Genomic DNA, 7,391 nt, shown 5'->3' with positions numbered 1-7,391 from the left:
GAAGAGAGTAGGACAGAGAATATTCTAGAAAGAAGGAACCCAGGACACAGGCAGAAGTTCAGGTAGTTAAGTACATCTGCAGTTCAAAGCTCTAAGACATGCGGCCGAGGCAGCAAATGGCGTCAAATGACAGAGAGACTCATGGGGATTGTTTTGTGTGTGTGTGTGTGTGTGTTTGTTTTCAGTTTTTTGTGACAGGGTCTCACTCTGTCACTCAGGCTGGAGTGCAGTTGCACAAACATCGCTCACTGCAGCCTCAGCCTCCTGGGCTCAAGGGATTCCTCCTGACCTCATCCTCCAAAGTAGCTGGGACCACAGGTGAACGCCACCACACCTGACTAAATTTTTTCTTTTTTTAGAGATGGAGTCTCACTATGCTGCCCAGGCTGGTCTAAAACTTCTGGGCTCAGTGAATCCTCCCATCTCAGCCTCCCAAAGAGCTCATAGACCTTGTTAAGGAAAACAATTGACTTATCAGTCACGGTCTGCGTGAAGATGGCCGTAACCTCTTTCCTGGTGCTGGCATATCTAACAGTGAGCCCATGGCTCTCATATTCCCATGCCTGAAAGGCATCACTTGTAACAGTAACGAGAGTCATTGTGTGAAGCTCCAGAGAACTTGAAGCAAAGGTTAAAAAGTACAGAAAAGCAGAAACTTTTAATAGCCAGTGCTATTCAATTGGAAGCAACAATAAATTCTCCATGAATTATTGTTCTGCCACTCTCTAGAAAGATAGAATAGTTAGGCAACCTAAGATTAATTTGTATTCATGGTAAACCTTAATCTACGTTCACTTTTCCTCCCAGTGGACGTCAGTTGAGTCATCTATAAAAGAGCAAACAAGACCAAATTGGTGTTATTTCTGAGTGTTTTCACCAAAAACTTTTTTTTCTTCTCCACTTACCCCACCATGGGTCAAATCTTGTGAAGCTTTCTCTCTGCTAGACAAATTATACTCATCAAATAATAATTGTTTAACTTATATTTGAGTGCACAAACCAAATAGTGCCGTGATTTAGCTAGATATTTCTGAATATTGAAAACAGCTGTAAGTCGACTATTTGGGGACTCAAGATTGGAAACATCCAGAGAAAATAATCTCCAAGGTCTCCTGCAGCAATGACAGTCTGTGACATCAGATATTAGAAAGACCAAAAAAAAAGAGTAATTTTATCCTTGAAAGATTTCGAACATATGCTCTGAGTAGAGAAAGCAAAGGTGAATGGAAATCTCAGGGAGAAGAAAAAGCCTTTGGAAGGGAGGTAGTTGAGAACAGTCTGGAACTAAAGGGATGCACAGAATAAAGTGGGTGAAGCTTGGGATGCACGAATGTGCAGGTCTGGCTTGAAAATAGACTTTGATTACAGACATGTGCTTTAGCACTCTCAGACTCCTTTCGTTTTCTGTATATTTGATGAATGACCCTCAGCTTTAAAACACTGTTGCAACAATTAAGAGAAATATTTTATGTAAAGCAACTAACTATGCCTTGCACACAGTAGGTTTGCAAAAAATAGTAGTAACCATGAGAATGACAATGATGCTTTAATCAAGATGTTCAGATACCAGGAGCACTTTAATTTGTTTACTGTGCAAAAATATGCCAGCCTTTATTGCTCTAGTGACAGTTAGATGACTTTAGAAGCAGCCTAGGGATAGTGTGTCATTGTCATTGTAGATAATAAAAGCAGAATTGAGAGGAGAATTAACGAGGAAAGCAGACAAATCCAAAATGCTAGGCCATCATCCGTCTGGACTGCATCAATGCAGGGAATAAAGGGATGACGTAAGTGTTTATTTCTAACTCTCTCTCTCTCTCTCTGAGAATGCTGAGTGTTTTCAGTCTGGCTTTTGCTTTCAGAGCTCCCAACACACCTGGACTCCAAAAAGGATTTTTTAAAAACCTGTGGTTGGCCTGGATTCCTAAAGCAACTGTGTGTATGATAATGTTTTTGGTACATGGGTAGCAAGGTAATAGTGATATTTACCCCAAGAACTAAGAAATTGTACCTCAAAGAGTTAAACTAGAAAATTAGCACAGTTAGAACGAGATATGCAAAGTCACCTCCCAGAAACAGAGTGGGCCCCAGGCCAGCAGGATGAAGGCTAACCTCAATGAAGACATTAACGTATCTAGAGAAAAAATACTTTGGCCACAAGGAAGCTGACCAGCATGGAAACATAAAAAAGGGAACCATACAACCACTGGGTACAGTGTGATCTAAGCCCTCTCCAAGGTCGTGCCAATGATCAAATACTCTGGAATCTGTAGCAGCTTCCTATCACCTTGAGGACAAACCCCCACACTCCTCACATGACCCATGAAACCCTATGTGATTGAGCCCCAACACATTTCATCCCCCATCTCTCTCCAACTTGCGCAGTTCCACTCTGGTCCTGGCCTTCTTTCTGTTTTTACAATGACTAGTCTCTTGGCCTGGGATTCTCTTTTCCCAGATTTTCCCTCATTTCATTGCTTAAATTTAATTCAGTCTTCCCTAGCCACCTTATCTAAAATCCATCCAACAGAGAGTCAGAGCCAGGCAATGTGTTTGTAACTTGTGAAACAGCTGGACATTTTTTTGAGATCTATGAAAAAGTTACACACACACACACACACACACACACACACACACACACACAGAGGCAAAAGCCAACAAATACCGTGCCAGAAAAAGCTGGTTTAAAAGCTGAAAGAGAGGTACACTCTGCACAACATAAAGCTGGTGAAATATTTGGTCTCAGCAGATTGCAATGCTGCAGTAATATTTCCTGAACAAGGAAGAAAGCAATCCAGGAGAAACTTATTTATTGGAGCAAGGTTTCACAGCCATGAATCTGGCTTATAAAGCAAGTGAATACTTTTAGAATACCAATCCATTCTGTCTTTTAGGTGTATTTAGTAAAGTATTTAAATTGTTTTCCCCTAACCCCTTCTATTCTGAGACCTTGATCTTAGCAACTGAGGTTTATGAAATCATAGATCTTTAAGGAAAGAAAGCAATAACACTGCTTCATTCTCATTTGGTAAAAGCATCCCAAATGGAAGATGGATATATCAGACTGTCCCATGATGTCACTATACTCCCAAATCCATTAAACAGTCTTTGCTCTGATTTTATTCCCACCAGGCAAAGTTCTGATTATAATTTGGCTTTTTATGTAGGTCTGCTAGGAAACGAAAGAACTAGAAATGTGAACATAAGCTTTCTGTCTCCCTGTGTCAATTGTATGTCTGGCTGTTCATCAATATATAGCACAAATGACTATTAACTTGTGCTTTCATGTATGTGTGTGTCTTTAGACTGCAGCAACAGGCTTCCTTGAGGGACTTGATGGGACTGGGAGGAAAGGGTCTCTAGGTATTTTTTTCAAACTTTTGTTTTACATTCAGGAGTGTAAGTGCAGGTTTGTTACGTAACTAAACTTGCGTCATGGGGCTTTGTTGTATAGATTATTTCATCACCCAGATATTAAGCCTAGCACCCATTAGGTATTCTTCCTGATCCTCTCTTTCCTCCCACCCCACCTCCCATCATTCAATAGACCCCAGTGTGTGTTTTTCCCCTCTATGTGTCCATGTGTTCTCATCATTTAGCTCCCACTGATAAGTGAGAACATGCGGTATTTGGTGCTCTGTTCCTGTGTTAGTTTGCTAAGGATCATGGTCTCTAGCACCATCCATGTCCCTGCAAAAGACATGATCTCGTTTTTTTTATGGCTGCATAGTATTCCATGGTGTATATGTACCACCTTTTCTTTATTCAGTCTATAATTGACAGGCATTTAGGTTGATTTCATCCATATCTCTGTTATTGTGGACAGTTCTGTATCTGTAAAGAACTTAAATTTACAAGAAACAAAAACAACCCCACAAAAAAAAATGGGCAAAAGTCTCTAGGTCTTTACATCAGAGAAGAATGGAAGGAGAAAATAGGATAAGAGTTTTTGGTTACCAACTTCTAGGCCCTTCCTAATAAACATGTGATGCTAATGTGGGGGAAACGTGAAGCATGTAGTGTGTGTGTGTTTGTTCACGCATGCGCGCGTGTGTTGCTGTTCTAGAATTTTCTTTGTTAAGCCAGAAGTGAGGGAATAAATGTGGCAGGGTTTCTAGAGGATCTCTTGAGACCTGGTGAAAGAAAAGGGCAACCCATGTGCCAGCATGGTGTCTTTAAAGGAGTGAGGTTTTGGAGAAGAATGGCCCTCTGAGAGCCAGAGGCTTAGGAGCCAAAGTCCAGGACACATGTGGTCAAACTTGGCACAGGGGAACAAAGCTATCCTCCTTTAAAGGACTGTGAGAGTCTGAACAGGGAACTGGATAAGTAAAAGTATTCAGAGAGAGAAGCATGAGTCAATTCTAATAATTTAAAGATCAAAAATGGGCGGTGACATAAGCCTCATGAGAATGTAGAGACCTTTACACCTGCTATAAAAGAACTGAAATCTCAGGTACCCTTCTCTGACCTCAGTCAGCATGTGGACAAACCAGGATCTGATTCTGCCTGGCGCAAGACCAACACCGAGAGGTCATTTTGCTAACTGCTGCCCAGCCTCTGGGAATAACACTCAACCACTCTGAAGTCTTTTCTTTGAAACTTCAAACGAACTGAAGACCAGAGCCAGTCCTAGAACTTACACAAATAAATACAGTTTCTAGGAGTATCTTCCAAAATGTGCTCCCTATTTCCTTTGAAAATGTTTTTCCTACGGAAAAAAAGAGTCTAATGCAAAAAAGCATAAAACAAACAAAACAACTGTGTGGCAGGTGTTATTGATCTCACTTTATAAGTGAGCAAACTAAGGCTCTTAAAATTTGGGGAAAGCATCCACCACCACTCAGCCAGTGGATGACAGATCTGAAACACAAACCTGAGTCCCTAAGTCTAAAGCTGTTTCAACAAGACCCAGTCACTTTGCAATCACAAAAGAACTTGAAAATTATACAAAAGCATACTTCACTGACCACTTCACAAGTAGACACCTACCGTGTGCAAGAAATCATGTTAGGTCCTGGTGATTAAAGTTCCACTTCTAAAGAGTATAGTTGTTCCTAGGTGGGGGTGAGCACCTGCTCAGGACTTTCTCACAGAAGGTGCTTATAGGTTCTTCTAGGAGAATGGGAAAAGCAGGAGGGGGCAGAAGGCTTCATCAAGAGAAGAATGTTTCTGTATTTCAGGCACAGGCTTGAAAGCAGGGAGAGAGAGAGAAAAAAAGGATGTAGAAGTTTGAACAGGCTGTGAGCAAGGTCAAAGAAAAGCAAACTGCTTATTCTACTTCAAGAATAAAGTACAAGTTGTGGGAGGAACAGGTAAAAGAAAATTATGTACAACTTTAGAAATAAAAACAGAATGTTGAGTTCTTGAGACTTCCAGGAACATCCAGAAAGAAGACAGAATCTAACGACCAAAAACTAAACTCTAAGAACTCTAAAATTCTAGAACTCTGGTTGTTTGCTCACTGTTGCTACTTTCACTATTTTCGTGCTTTAAAATTGTGAAGTCAAAAAAGACCTTGCAGGCTCCTCCTCAGCGGCACAAACACAGGGATCGGAACAGACTTCTAACTGGTGCGCAAAGAAAGCCAACTGGTGGTGGCAGCCATCTTGAAGATCGGGACGAAACAGAATCTCTGTGGCTGGTGATAAGAAACCACAACGAGCACAGGAAGCAGATTTGGCTTGAGAGGGAGCCCTGAGGAGGAACAGGTGATAGGCCCAGGGGCTCCTGGTTAATAAAAATGGCTCCTGCCAAGTCCACCTCCTACGGTTCAAAGGAGACGCACGAGTGGAATCGCTACCCGGTGTGTTCTGATGATGATCTTTCCTAGGCTCTAGACGAGGGACTTGGGAATCCTGCCATTAAACTCTTACCTCTGAATGCTCCTGCTTTGTTTTTTAATCCAACATTCCTAAAGCCTTTCATCTGCATTTCTGGACTCAGCCTATTGCTGCAGCAGATCCTCGCTGGTTGTTTAATGATAGTCTAATGAGGTCTCAGAGTGTCCTGAAGGAACGCTTCTGGCCAGCAGCTTTCCCTTTAAGGAGGGGGCCTTTGAATCTAGGTCTGCATTAAGTATGAATCAAGCTTTCCGTCTGTGTCTGGTGCACACATGAGTGAAATCCACCTCCGTATTACTCGTTCCTGGAGGGGATTTTCTCTCTGTATTACACCTGCAGAACACCATCCTCTTTTCTCTGGCAAGCCTGGATACATGATTAATATTTTAAGCCTCCCAGGTTCCACTTTCCCTAGTTTCAAAAGTGCCTGCATGTTGGACTTTTAAAAAATGTATTTATCTCCCTATCCAGGCTGCTGAGGAGAAATTGCAAGTAGAAGGCACAGCCAGGGGGGCCTAAACAAATCCGGGCAAATCTTTAAATTGCTTCTGCAGTCACTGGGGTTTTCTTTCATTAGCATCTGGGATGCTACTTCTCTCTTGCTGACCTTCATTTTGGAGGGGAAGGCAGAACAGTTTTAAGAGGGCATTATATCTTTTCCTTTGGAAACAGAGACTTGAACTGTATGGCCAGTGTTAGCTCAGTTCAGCGAGAAATATGTCTGGCTTCCCTTCCTCTCCTGGGCACCACTATCCTCCCAGCTTCAGTCCAGGAAGACTCTTCTGATTTTTCTCTCCTGAGCTCCCTCCTTCTGTTCAGGAGGCACTGCAGAAACATCCCCCACAAGGCTTCTGGCATTCCCCTCACGGAGGGCTGCAGGCACCTTGTTATCTCCCCATCCGCAGTATCCTTACAGCAAGGCTCCTTTGCCCAAGAAGCAGAAAAAGCCTTAGATACGAAGGCAGCAAGGGCTGGCTACACAACCCTGAATCTACAAGCTGACTGCTTATGTTCAAATTCAGTTCTGACACTAATTCTTAACTAATTCCAGTCCTAGGAGACTTGGGCAAGTCCCCTAATTACTTTAAGCTTCAATTTCTTTACCTGTAAAACCAAGGATGGTAATAATAGTCAATGAATAATAAAGAGTCAATAAATAATAAATGAGAGTAAAAATAGGACTCACATGTCACAAACATGTATAATATATTAGAAAGATCTACTGTATGCATTTATTACACAGATGACTGGAGTTTGGGAACCCTGGTCCGCAAAGATACTAAGTTCCCATCTACTTGTAAATCCCTAAGCATCAATCCCTATAATAGATAAATATTGAACAATCATGTCTCTGTTGGGTAGTAAAGACACAAGAAAAAATGAGGAGCAGCATTTGCTTTTGTGGTATTTATGACTAGTGAGTCACCTAGACCCACAAACAACCACAAGAGAAGCCCTGATCACTGACTTTCACTTAGCCCAGTAGGCAGGACAATGAAAAGGCATTTTTCATTGGGTAAAGCATACTGACGCCTCAGAAATGTTAAACGT

Source organism: Macaca fascicularis, chromosome 5 (assembly GCF_037993035.2).
Source record: "Macaca fascicularis isolate 582-1 chromosome 5, T2T-MFA8v1.1".
Lineage (NCBI taxonomy): Eukaryota > Metazoa > Chordata > Mammalia > Primates > Cercopithecidae > Macaca > Macaca fascicularis.
This window is presented reverse-complemented; position numbering follows the sequence as displayed.